This window comes from Rattus norvegicus, chromosome 18 (assembly GCF_021556685.1).
Source record: "Rattus norvegicus strain SHRSP/BbbUtx chromosome 18, alternate assembly SHRSP_T2T, whole genome shotgun sequence".
NCBI classification, from domain to species: Eukaryota; Metazoa; Chordata; class Mammalia; order Rodentia; family Muridae; genus Rattus; species Rattus norvegicus.
The window spans coordinates 8,477,906-8,489,743 of NC_141551.1; the positions used below are offsets into that span (position 1 = coordinate 8,477,906).

Consider the following 11,838-nt stretch of genomic DNA (forward strand, 5'->3'; position numbering starts at 1 on the left):
CAGTTTCCCAGACACTTTCGCGGCAACTGCACAAACAGCGGTTATTATATTTTTACTAATATGTGTTTTGGATGGCAATTTTTGAGGTAGAAAGGCATGACAGGTGGTCTCTATTAAAGATACTCAGTCTGAATCTTGACCATTCTGTGGCTTGACTAGTTAGTACTAGTTTTGTGACCTCAAGCAAGTGAATAAAACAACAGTGCTAGATTGCCTACTTAGAAATTGGAAGGAAGGGCTGGAAAAGTGGCTCCGTGGTTAAGTGGTTAAGAGGACTTTCTGCTCTTTGAGAGGCTTTGGCTTCATATCAGGAGGCTCACAACTGCCTTTAACTCTCTTCTGGCCTCCTTAGGTAACTATGTACACAAGATATACATACAAAATACACACACACACATGCACACGCACACACGTGCACACAGACTCACATGTACACTCACACACACACACACACACCACACACACACACACACCACACACACACACCACACACACCACACACACACACACACACACACACACACACACACACATGTGTGCAAGTTCATGAAGAAATCTGAAGAAAAAAATGGATGCAGACGTACATTTGGTGTTGCAATGCCTATTCCACAAGATTAAATTTGGATATGTATTTGTAGTCTGTACAATTTTGTAGACATTTAGTGGTTTAATTATCTAGTTGGTAGCTATTCAGGCCCTGAATAAATTCAATTGGCTGAAGAGTATAGGAAAGCCCCTAAGAGAGGATTCAGAGGCCCCTTCCTGGTGTTCTCCCAAGGCTGTCTTAGGTAACATTACCCAAATTTGATTTTTTACTTTTCTATTGTAAGTCTATTTTTAGAGACCCCTTTTCGCCACTCAAAGACTCACATTTCAACGCTCCAAGGACACATTTACAAAACCAGAATGTCAATTCAATGCTTTAGAGAAAGAAGAAACGACTGCTGTGCCAGCTGAAATACACATGCAGCCATGCTTTCCTGTTTCTTCCCCTCCCTCACAGACAGCTACACAGGAAGCAAGCTACTGCTCACAGGTACTTCAGATTCACAAAGGAGCGGGTCCTGCAACACCTCAACCACCTACTCTGGCTGCTGCTCCTTCACGTGTTCTTGAGTGTACTTAAAAAGTTTGCTCCAGCCATTCCATTTTTCTGATATGGACAATATGCCTTTGCTTCTGAAGGGCGTTGAACAAGCAAGCTAATGGAAAGTGTAAGACACCTCCTTTTTCTCCACTTGGACCTCATGAGAGAGAGGACTGCAGTGAGCAGTCAAAGGCAGACTGTTCTTGTTCTAATCCTCTCAAGGAAAATCACTTAGATGTGAGGTCAGCAGGGGTCCTGGAGATGCTAGAAGGGGGAGGACAGGAGAGTGCTTTGTATGCAAGAACTCTGCCAGTGGCCTGCCCAGGAGCCTGTGGCCCAATAGGGAGATGTGCATGCATATTTGTTATCTAAATGGACTACATTACAGCTTCTCAGGGGAATAAAGTCCTTAGACTACCATGATGCATCAACAATGCGTGAATATCAAGAGTTGTGGTTTTGAGACTGTGAAATTCTAATTCAGGTTTATTATGGGAAGAGAGAGACAGTCTTTAGACTCAGGCAATATGAACACTTCTCTAAGCTGCTTGGTGATCAGGATTGATTCTAATTCTAAAGTCTGCATACAGCAAAGGGGATTTGTAGAGGAACATGTAAGATAGGGCCTTTCCGCACAGAAAGCTAGGGAGCTAATATTCAGCTAACCATACATGGGGAGAGAGGCTCAGGGTTGATTTATTGGATTTTGCAAACTAAAAGTTGTACTCATGTCTATTTATGATGCTTTTCAATCTTTGTCTAAGATGGTAACACTTACCTCATTTCCTAATTTTTAGGAGGAAAAAAATCCCATTGACTATAGACCCCTGTCTATGAAAGATAGTCAAATAGGTCTGCCACCAAGCACTCTGATATCATTGTTAAAGGCCTAATGTGGATGTGGTGGGGAAGCCCAGTAACCATATATAAAGGACTCCAGGCAACTAAGGAATGATTAGAGAAGAGAAGAAATAGTTTTTTTTTGGGTACTGTATATCAAACAGTTACCGAAAAGCAAATGGTTCATCATGAAAACATATATACAATTAACACACAAATTGAGTAGGTAGCATTTATTATTTGGGAATATATAAATACACACATACATGTGTGTGTATATAAAATATGCGAGAGGGTTTAAGAAGAGGAAGAGGAAGAAAATTATGTAGTTTTGTATATATTACAAGCTCAGAAAGTTAAAATGTCAGCTTAAAAATAAAAACAGGATAAACATGGTGGTTATAATTTCAAAATGTAATAAGAAGAGGGAATGGTAACATAGAAAAAGAAAGCCTATGCCTATGGGAGGCAAGGGTTAGACTAACTCTCTATGTCTGTCTGTCATCTGTCTGTCTGTCTGATGTGGTAATGTGAGCATGTATAAGTGTAGATGTGTATATGTGCATGTGAAGGCTATGTTTCCTATCAAGTATCTTCTTTGTGTGTATGCTTGTGTGAGATAGGGTCTCAAAACTCTTTTACAGACTGGATTGGCTAGCCAGCATATTCCGGAGACCTTTCTATTTCCTCTTCCTTATTTATAGGATTACAGGTGTGTGCTGCATTACTTGGCCTTTAAGTGAGGTAGGAACTGAGAATCTGAACTCAGGTTCTCATGATTGAGAGGCAGGTCTTTACCAACTATACCACTTGACTTTACTGAAGAATATACAGGACCAGTTTCCATTTGACTTTTACTAAAGAATATACAGGACCTTGTATTGCAAAGAAGAGGGAAATGATTTGACATAAGAAATATGGTGTGTTTAAGACACTGCAGTTTGGAAGTATCTTTTGGGGTAAATGAACTCTCCACTAATAGATATAAAATGTACTATGCCTTGGGGAAACTATTTCTTTACCCTACCTGATCCATGCAGGGGGAATCCATCTATATCCTCTTGCTCAAAGAACAAGCTAAGCAAATATGGACAAAGGTGAGGAGACTGTCTTAAGTTACAGAGGTTGCTTTTCATCAAGAAACTGTAGAGTGATTTGAGCTGTTGGAATATGTTACTGTGAATAACTATTTTCTCAGGAAAGCCTTGGTGTCTTAGCCAATCAAACTCAAGCATAGTCAATGAATAATTTACTTACTTTTGAGATTATAGTGAAGTAATTGCTCACAATAATTATTTTCATATATGTTGCTTTATCTCTATCTAATGTTCTATTGTTTGAAGGGGTTACTCAATCAAGATACCAAAATTGGAAGATAATGAAGACTGTGAATAATCAAGTTTGAAGGGGCCATGATTATTGTTCTTCCTTCGTGATAGTATATTTTCAGATTGCTTTTATTTTATTAGTACTACCCTCAATATTTCATCCTCTGCATCTCTAACAAATGAAGAACATACACAAAAATTAGGTGACGCCTCAGTTGGTAATGTTTTTGTTACACAAGCACAAAGACCTCTGTTTGGATCTGCTAGTACTCATGTAAAAATCAGACACAAAGGCTTGTCCTTGTAATCCAGGATTGTGAAGGCTGAAAGAGGGGGATTTCTTTTTTTTTAAAGTGGATATTTAATTTATTTACATTTTAAGTGATGTTCCCCTTCCTGATCTTTACTCTGCAAACCCCCATCCCATCCCCTCTCCCTTTTGCCTCTAAGAAGGTGCTCCTCTTTCTTAGCCAACCATAGTTAGCTTAGCTAGACTACAGCTTGTAACTCTTTCTAACAAACCCCCTTTATACATCATATACATATATACATAGATGCATATATTTTAAATATGAAAGGGTTTGAAAAAGTCTCGTCTCCTACATTTTCTAATTATCTAGCCAGACAGCATTCTTGAGCAGACCTGGCTCCATCCCACCCCGTATAAAATGAAGAAGATTACATTCACCCTCCCCCAAACTCAGTGAACTCCACTTTTTTTTTTAGAATCTTTTTTTTTATTAACTTGAGTGTTTCTTATTTACATTTCGAGTGTTATTCCCTTTCCCGGTTTTCCGGCAAACATCCCCCTAATCCCTCCCCCTCCCTCCCCAACAATCACGTTCACTGGGGGTTCAGTCTTAGCAGGACCCAGGGCTTCCCCTTCCACTGGTGCTCTTACTAGGATATTCATTGCTACCTATGGGGTCAGAGTCCAGGGTCAGTCCATGTATAGTCTTTAGGTAGTGGCTTAGTCCCTGGAAGCTCTGGTTGCTTGGCATTGTTGTACATATGGGGTCTCGAGCCCCTTCAAGCTCTTCCAGTTCTTTCTCTGATTCCTTCAACGGGGGTCCTATTCTCAGTTTAGTGGTTTGCTGCTGGCATTCGCCTGTGTATTTGCTGTATTCTGGTTGTGTCTCTCAGGAGAGATCTACACCCGGCTCCTGTCGGCCTGCACTTCTTTGCTTCATCTATCTTGTCTAATTGGATGGCTGTATATGTATGGGCCACATGTGGGGCAGGCTCTGAATGGGTGTTCCTTCTGCTTCTGTTTTAATCTTTGCCTCTCTATTCCCTGCCACAGGTATTCTTATTCAAGAGGGGGATTTCTATTGTTGACTGACTCACCCATTTAGCCAAACAACCTGTTTTCAAAAAGGTGGGGTTTGTGATTGAGGAAGGAATATAACTTGACCAGTGGCTTTCACAACCACAACAAATTAATGAACAGAAATAAAATGTTTCAGAAGTTAGTACAGATTGAACAGTCCATTTGGAGATAGTCAGGGAAGGATGTGATCTCTAAGGATCTAAAGAGCAGGCAGGGGTACAGTGCTTGATGAGGACTTTTGACATCTCCTTGTCCTCTTCGATAATCGGGTATTTTAAAAGTCTGTGTTTAAAAGCTAGCAGGAACATCCCAGGAAGAAGATAAAAGTGTGACATATATCTGTGATTTACTCAAACATTAGAAGGTACAGACAGCTAAGAAGTGCTGTGGCAGAATTCTAAAATAAAATTTTAAAAGAACAAAGGTGCATTTAAGGTTTATTTAGAACACGAAAACGATCCAAGGTTGAGATCAACCTGGAGCTACCAGTTTTGATACTTATAATTATATAAGCAAGAACTCGCTTCCTAATTTGTATTCTGTCAAGTAGATCAAGAAGACCACAAAGCCTGTGCTCATTGATTTTTCCATTGCTGTGACCAAAGGCATCTGACAGAAACAACTTGAGGGAGACAAGGCTTATTTTGGCTCAGACTATCAGGGAAGTTTCAACCTATTATAGTGAGGAAGATATGGTGAAGTTCCTGGTGACAGAGGTGTCTTACATCTCACCTGACCTCAAACAGAGATGGACAGAATCAGGAACTAGGCTCTTGTGTTCACGTGGTCAATCCTAGGGACCTAATATGACAGCTGCACCCCATCTTCTAAAGACTCCATGACCTCAGAATAGCTCTGTATTGGAGACTGGGTATTCAAAATGTGATCTTGTAGAGGACATTTCACATTCAAATCATAACAAAAACCATTGATTTTGTGTCTCTGTGTGCAAGTTAGCCCTTGCAGTTTGCACTTAGCCCAAACTCATTCCCTGTGACTCACTTTTCTTCTGTTTTACTGGCACCCAGTGATCTTATAAAAAACACCCTAGATGGACTTCACGTAGCATCATAGCAGATGCTGAAGGTAAGGACCTTGCAAGTAGGTTGCCAGGTAGGTTACATCCAAGTAATGCAGATAGCACTTGATGACTATAAGCAGGAGTCAATGAGAATTGCCACTCCTAGCCCTTCTTGGTCAAAGCTACCTCCAGCCAACCATGGAGAAAGGGACTAGTCTCAGAGTCACAAGCAAATATGAGAAGTTTTGGTAATTTCTTTTTGTTAGATGTAATTCATTTTCATAGGGAAAATTTTGCTTACTTATAGCTAATTCAACTAAAATTAAGGCTTTATTATGGTTGTCTGGATGCCATCAGGTTTCTATAGGCCTCATCTTCCTATGATATTTCCATTAGGATTTTTAGGTTTATGAATTTGGAAGGATTGAACCAAAAATGTTGCATGAATGTGTTTGTTAGTCTTTTATCTCAGGATTTAGATACCTTATTGAAGGTATTTTCCAAATGGATTTTAAAATTTCTTTGGGCAAAATATTTGCTGTGGCTAGTGTGAAATGTAACTCATTTGGTTTATATAACTAGAAGCAAAAAATAAAAGATCCTTGAACTATTATCTTAATATTATACAAAAATAAAAGAATTAAAAATACATGAAATTTAATTACTCAAAAAACTGAATATATTTTGTGAAAAGGAAAATAAAGTATAAAATGCTTCCTATTAGAAGAAAATACCTACAATCAGGTGAGAATAAGATATGTTTACTGAGTTAAGGAGTGTGTATGTTGGAAACACAATATCAGTTGTTATAAAAAGGAAATCACACACAGAAGTGAAGCTCTCATTTGTTTGAATTCCACATATTAATCTGTCTCGTCATCTTGGCAGTTGTAGTCTGTTACAGATGAAGCACCAAGTGCCTTTTTCATTGGGAGAATTATGAGGAAAACAATTTGAAACACTTCCCAGTGTGATATTTTACCAAAACCTCTCTATAGAATTAGGCAAATAAAGTGGCACACATTTCAATATATTCTTGTTTACAAACACATAGCTTTAAAGAATAATTTGCATCCTGTGTAAAATGGGTACTCGGGTTGTCATCTTACTTCTCCTATTTTGTCTTTATCACATCTCAGCTAAAGAGAGCTCTTGGAAACAGTTTGAGAATGACATTAGTTGGTTCAACCAAACTGATTTTCTTGGTCAGCATTTCAACTGCCAGAATGAGGCATCTCCAGGTGCCACCTCTTCTGAAGCAGGTTTTCTTCCACAATGGCTGTGCAAAATGTAAAGACATCCAGTATTAAAATATTCCTGACTTGTCCGTACAGTATTGGCAACCATGATATATGAAGTTACTTAATGTGTTTTCTGTCTCTGTCCTCTATTGCTGCTATCTTTTTAGAATCTGAAAGTAGTCTGCTCTGACTTTTAGAAAATCCTTTGTTATTTGTTGTACATTGATCATTCTTCCTGGCTCTTAAAGGAGAAATTTCAATACTGCTGTGGATAGTAGATTGTGTGTTTGCAGAAAGCCAAGTGATAATGTCAAAAAAAATGTCATTTGTAGTTGTGGGAAGTATGTGCCAAGTGTGTGTGTGAGTGGGGGGTTCTATTTCAGTGAAATTTTCTTCTCTCCCATACAGCATTGATACCAATAACAACAGAACATGTGTATTTTGTCAAAGATAGGACACTTTAAAATAAAAGGTTTTGACAGTTGAATGTATCTTTCCAAAACAGATTTTTGAGGTGGTCTCATTAAGATGCTTTAAGCTTTGTTCAAAATCGAGTTCTGAAGTAATTAGTCACGCCCTTTCAAAATGAGAAACAGAGTCTGTACTCTTTCATATGAGATCTTGCCTTCTAAAGAGGTTTAGAAATACATCATTGTCCTTTATGTTTGTGCTATTTTATAATCATAATTTATAGATACAAATCCCACAACCAGATGCCACTAACAGGTGACATTTATTAAAAATCCACACACTGTCTTAGATTGTGTCTTTCTGTTTGGAGGCAAGAAAATGGATACAATAATTTCTCAAGATTATTCCACATAAGAGTTTTCAAGACTAGGACCTGGAATAGTCCCATTGCTTAATAGTTGCTCATTTTGTTATTAGTTTATTTATATTTTTGTTCATCCAGTTTACTTTTATTTTTGCACTTTTAAAACTTAAATTATAACTCATCAAATAATTTTCTCCCTCTCTATTCTTCCTCAAGAAGCTCCCATCTTCTCTCTGACTTTCTCTCAAATTCATGGTTTAATTATTATTCTCTCTCTCTCTCTCTCTCTCTCTCTCTCTCTCTCTCCCTCCCTCCTTCTCTTTCTCTCTCCCTCCCTCCCTCTCTCTCTCTCTCTCACACACACACACACGCACACACACACGCACCCCCTACTGAGTTCATTTAGAGTTACTTGTGTATATACGATTTCAGGGCTGAACACTTGGTATTGGGTAACTAATTAGGGGGCACCTCTTTGAGAAAGACTAACTTCAGCCACTGTTAGATACCTGTAGTTCTTTGAGGTATTGTCCTATGAGAGTGCCCTCTTTCAATTCACCATGTACATTTGCATCATCATTTTTCATGTCTGGTTACAATAACTATATGGCTGAGATACTTGTTTATTTTGCACATATATCTATTGCAGGTAACAGAAAATTTACAAGTCAGAGTAATAACATAGGGCTCCTTTATGTAAGGATGTAGTGAGTATTGACTTTAGGTAGTTGTAAAGTTCTCTGTTCACCAAGACTACTTTGGAGGGCATTGTAAGTCCAGATCTCCTGGAGACAGTGCAAGTATTTTCACAACCAGGCTGAATCCCCATCCAATGCATTTGTTGGTGCTCAGTGCCCACTCCACTATTCACTTCCTGTCTCTGTTCAGTCTCATGGTTGGCATTCTCCAGCAAGTTTTGAGTCCATAGACACTTACAAATTCACTTCCAGAAACAACAGCTCATTTGGACTAAAATATTTGTACCTGGAGTGATCTTAGGAATTTATATCTAACATAGGATTCAAAAACGGATTATTACAGCTACGGGCTTACAATTAGTTGTAATGAAGACCAAATTGGTATGGTAGATAGCCCATGAAAATCGATGGCACACCATGTGGATCATTAAACAAAAAAACCATACTCATAATAAACTGGAGTGAAAAACCTTTCAAAGAAAATGCACGAGCAGTAGAATATCTTTCATTCTTTAAAAGTCTCAGGGATAATCTCAAGAAAGGTGGAATTTAGACACTATACCAGAGAATAATGGATGCATAGGGTAAAGAAAATTTGTAGTTCTTTGTCCAGAGGGCATAATGAGAAAAAGCTAAATTAACTCAACATCATGCAGTCGAGAGTAGAAAATACTAAGAACCAGGCTGCTAACTTCACTTGGAGAGGAAGAAAATTCCAAAGAAAGCTGAATACTCATTCCTGGCAAGTAGCTAGCAGGACTTTGGACAGAGACATTTGGATTGGTGATGTAGAAAGTATTACATTCTTAGTAGTTGGAACCATATGTGAATTCACATATGTGAATCATAAATGTGAATCATAAGAAATACTCAAAAGAATCTGGAGGAACAGAAATACATTAACTTGTAGATACATTAAAAAATGAATACGATTTGGTCCCCAGCTCCGAAATAAAAAAAAAGCAACAAAAAAAAAAAATGAATACGCTCCCTCAAAAGATCAGTATTCAGATAAGTATATAAGTTATTTTACCTCAAGTATTTGTTCTCTACATGACTCCTGAGATTAGTATATTAATTACTAATCTTAATTACTAATATTTTTGTAAATTTGTTTTTTAATTCTGGTTTGATTTCTATTTCAATTTTGAGACTAGTGAATTTAAAATAATTATTACTTATTGTTTGAGGCACATGATGTCTCGAAATTCTTTTCTTGACTTGTGCAAAGCTATGCTTCAATAAGGTCTAGGATCTCTTTAACCCAGGAAAGTTAACAATTAAAACATTAAAAACAGAAATAGTGTATCTGAAAATGAGGAAACAAATGCCACATAGCATGTAGGAGACAGAGATTACAATGAAGGAAATAAATAATGTCTTCTCAGTGATTGCTTTAAATGTGAATGGAATAAACCTTCCCATCAAAAGGCATAGGCTGGAAGAACTGATAGAGCACCTTACAGCCAATTCGTACAGACTTGAAACTGACTTTATAATCATAGGGAGAAATGGATTGAAAGTGAAAGAATTGAACAGTTGTTACCTGCAAATAGTAATTAAAGAAGGGGCAGTTTTGCTATTGTAGTTTAAAAAGGGGGAGGGCAGTTTTACAATAACAGTTGGAGAATTCCATAGCCTACGTATAACAATGAATAGAACAGTTGAGAAAAATATAGAATAAACATGTGATTACCACAGGAGAAGAGTTCCCATAACATATAGAGATGAAACAATTTTACCAGCAGCTTCATACTGAGTCTCCTCTAAGCACACAGGAGCAGTTTCCAGAATAGACAGTGTATTAAGTTTGTAACTGAGTCTTGGTGAAGTGCAAGAAGGAAGCCTCTTCACAAATCTTTCCTAGCCACAGTGTAATGACCTTAGAAATGTCATAAATATAATTGAAAGCTAGAAAAGAAAACAAACAAAACTTCTGGTAATTGACAAATCACCTGAATTGTCAGACAAAAAATCCTAAGAGCAAGTGGATAGGTGACCCATAATGGAATATACCACACAACGTATGAACCATCATGAGAGCAGGGATAACGAGAGAAAGTAAGAGTGTAAGTGCTCGTATGAAAAACGCAGTAAACCTGCCCTTATAAGGATTGCAGGTGTGGCTGCTGTGTCACACATGTATCAGTAGGTACTCAGAAGGAGAGAGGCTATGTCTACGCTCATTGTTCTGACTTATGAACCTGTATGATTAGTAGCCTAATATTCCCTCCCCCCAAAAAGCGAGCCTGAGAAGACCACTAGTCTGATGCCACAGGGCTTGGACAAGGAACTAGTCTCAGAGGACCATCAGTCCAGTACCACATAGGCCAAGGCCATGCCCAGAGCCAGTAGCAAGTTGAAGGCTAGAAGATCCCTGCCTGTGCCTGAGGGCCCTGGGAAAGAGAGCGCCTGAGATAGAGATAGAGAAGATAGTCCCATTGGACTACTTTGGTGGGCTGGGTGTGAAGCAATACTGAAATGACCACCAGATTGCTGCCATGAGGCCTGAGAAGGGAGTTCACCTGAGATGACTAACAGTTGGGTGCCACACAGGCTATGGGAGGGGCAGAGTATGTCCAAGATGACTTCTGCCTGGTGTAATAATGCATGAGTTGGCATAACACCCCGAGACCACTCCTGAGATGACCCCAGACACTCAGAGACCCTGGGTGCCACTGAGGTGCAAGTAAGTTGTGGGGAAGTGGAAGAGAAACAGAAACGAATATAGGCACAATGGAGTAAGGCAGAACTAGAAACTTGAGGGTACTGAGGAGCAGTCTGATGTGAGTAGTTGGTGATGCCACCTACCTGGGACCACAGTGAGGTGCTAGCCTGTTCTGCAAACGGGGCCATGTCTGGGTTTGTGCCATGCAGTAGCAGGTGTCTGTTATAACCAATGGCCATGCAGCTGCTTAGGAATATGTTAATGTTTGTGCAGAACTGCACCCACCTCTCACTTTGGCATCATGGAAGAGCTGGCCATGGGGCAAGAAAGCAGAAGATCTGACCCCACCCGTAGCCAGCTGCAGTACTTAGAAGATCATGCCCTGCACAATGCAGGAGTTGCAGGTGAGCCTGTCCTAGGGATATGAGCATGGGAGACCTGGCCACACATGTCCTGTGTGGTGATGTGAGTGTGTGGTAGCTCGGACAAGGGAGAGATACACTCCTTCCCCTTTTGCCTCTCACCCCCCATGGCATGCAGGAGACCTGGCTCTGGGATCATTGGACCAGGAAATCTGGTTCTATCTCTCACCAACTACAGCACTCAGGAGAGCAGCTGCCTCTCCCTTGGCGCAGCAGAGTAGAGCTGACCCTAGTGGCAGGGGTGCCAGCAAGCAGGCCCTAAGGGTGAGCAGAAGCATGAAAGAGAGCTGGCCTAGTCCTTTGTCTTCCATGTGGTAACATGGGTGAGGAGAGGTAAACCTGTCCTTCTGACCCCATCTTGTTCTTTTCCATCTACAATAGGTGGGAGACTCAGTCCTGGGGCTGGGAGAGGAGAGCAGCCCCTGAAC

The 11,838-nt window shown here is 39.6% G+C and overlaps 1 non-coding gene across 1 annotated transcript; it reads left to right on the forward strand.

Annotated features, from left to right (window-relative positions):
• The first annotated feature begins 10,418 nt into the window (after positions 1-10,418).
• Positions 10,419-10,548, forward strand: LOC120098382 (small nucleolar RNA SNORA17). Its single transcript, XR_015643194.1, has one exon. It is a non-coding gene; the product is annotated as a small nucleolar RNA SNORA17 (small nucleolar RNA).
• The last annotated feature ends 1,290 nt before the right edge of the window (positions 10,549-11,838 follow it).